Raw genomic sequence first — 1,986 nt, 5'->3', positions numbered from 1 at the left:
TCTTTCTTGATTCGGTGGGTGGTGGTGCATGGCCGTTCTTAGTTGGTGGAGCGATCTGTCTGGTTAATTCCGATAACGAACGAGACTCTGTCCTGCTAACTAGGCGGGTAACCCCGGGTCGGCGTGTGCGCGGCGCGGGCGGTTTCGGCCGTCCGTGTTCGCGTACCCGTCGGCTCGGCCCGGTATCCCCGAACGCGTTCGCCCGTCGTCCACGGCGGTCGTCGAGCGCGGCCGCGCCATCCGCGTCCCGGCGTGCGGCGGGCGTGTGTCGGCCGGGGGGCAACCTCCGGTCGGCGCGCGTCCGTCGTGCGTCGGGCTCCGTGGTGAAGCGCGCCGTGTTCGCGGCCGTCGCCGGCGGATCACGATACGTTACTAGGGCTACCGCCGGCTCCCAGGAGCTTAAACTCTTCTTAGAGGGACAGGCGGCGGACGAAAATAGCCGCACGAGACTGAGCGATAACAGGTCTGTGATGCCCTTAGATGTTCTGGGCCGCACGCGCGCTACACTGAAGGAATCAGCGTGTGTTAACATTCCTGGGCCGACAGGCTTCCGGGTAACCCGCTGAACCTCCTTCGTGCTTAGGGATCGTGGCTTGCAATTTTTCCACGTGAACGAGGAATTCCCAGTAAGCGCGAGTCATCAGCTCGCGTTGATTACGTCCCTGCCCTTTGTACACACCGCCCGTCGCTACTACCGATTGAACGGTCGCATTGAGGTCTTCGGAGTGGACGCGCGTTATTCGGCCCCCTCGGGGGCTGGGTCGTCGCGCGATCGCGAAGATGACCGAAATCGGCCGTTTAGAGGAAGTAAAAGTCGTAACAAGGTTTCCGTAGGTGAACCTGCGGAAGGATCATTAGAGACGGGCCCGCGGTACCGGCAGCACTTGCCGGTCTCGCGCGCGCCTAATCCGACCCCGTGGCCGCGTGCGCTCGCGACTAGCTCGCCGACCGCCCGCGCGCCGCGACCCCCCGACCGAGCGTCGACCGAAAGATGGTTAACGTCGAAAGACCATACGGGCCCCGCCGTGCGTCCGCGCACGGCGCGTGGCCGGTAGAAGTTTCGTCGACAAAAAAAAACACCCGACCCCGAACAGCGGATCACTTGGCTCGTGGATCGATGAAGACCGCAGCTATCTGCGCGTCGTCGTGTAATCCGCAGGTTATACGAACATCGACCAGTCGAACGCACATTGCGGCCTCGGTGACCCGCGGGTCCCGGGGCCACGCCTGTCTGAGGGTCGTATACCGGATACTCGGCCAGACCGATGCGCCGCCGGCAGGCGTCCGACGGCGGCGGCAGTCCTCCCGGGGACTGTCCGCCCGCCCGTCGGCCGCTCCGGTGGTGCGAGATTGGCGGTTCGACCGTGGAAAACCGCGCTCGCGCGGCCGCCCTCCGGTCGTCCGCCCAAGTTGTGACGGCAAACAGTCACGGGTTCTCGCGTCGTCAAACGGCACGTCCCCGTCCGCCCGCCGCGCGAGAGCGCGGCCGGGGTCGGCTGAGAGTCCACGGACCTCTCCGGCTTCCGAGACGCGGACGCGGACGGTCACCGTACGGGCGGAGCGCGGACCGCAGGCTGCCGTGTAATTTAAAAAAAAAAAAAACCGATACGTTCCGACCTCAGATCAGCGGGACTACCCGCCGGATTTAAGCATATTAATAAGCGGAGGAAAAGAAAACAACCGTGATTCCCTTAGTAGCGGCGAGCGAACAGGGAAAAGCCCATCGCCGAATCCCGCCGCGCACTTTTGTGTCGCGGCACCTATGGGAGTTGTGGCGTACGGGCCGGCCTCGTTGCCGGGGCGCACGTGACGGTCCAAGTCTCCCTTGAACGGGGCCATGGCCCGCAGATGGTGCCAGGCCAGTAGAGGCCGTCACAGCGTTCCGGGATCGGACCGCGCCTTCGAGTCGGGTTGCTTGAGAGTGCAGCCCGAAGTTGGTGGTAAACTCCATCTAAGGCTAAATACGGCCACGAGACCGATAGTTTA

The 1,986-nt window shown here is 63.7% G+C and overlaps 2 non-coding genes across 2 annotated transcripts in view; both read left to right on the top strand.

Annotated features, from left to right (window-relative positions):
* The first annotated feature begins 1,082 nt into the window (after positions 1-1,082).
* On the top strand, positions 1,083-1,241 carry LOC132937760 (5.8S ribosomal RNA). Its single transcript, XR_009663825.1, has one exon. It is a non-coding gene; the product is annotated as a 5.8S ribosomal RNA (ribosomal RNA).
* Positions 1,242-1,613: 372 nt separating this feature from the next.
* The window catches only part of LOC132937710 (large subunit ribosomal RNA), a 4,194-nt gene continuing 3,821 nt past the window's right edge, over positions 1,614-1,986 (top strand). The window contains exon 1 of the ribosomal RNA XR_009663804.1: positions 1,614-1,986. This exon is cut by the window's right edge and continues 3,821 nt beyond it. This is a non-coding gene — a ribosomal RNA (large subunit ribosomal RNA).

Source organism: Metopolophium dirhodum, chromosome 1 (genome assembly GCF_019925205.1).
Source record: "Metopolophium dirhodum isolate CAU chromosome 1, ASM1992520v1, whole genome shotgun sequence".
Taxonomy (NCBI): Eukaryota; Metazoa; Arthropoda; class Insecta; order Hemiptera; family Aphididae; genus Metopolophium; species Metopolophium dirhodum.
Note: the sequence above shows the minus strand (reverse complement) of the source record. Positions and strands in the feature narration are given on the sequence as shown.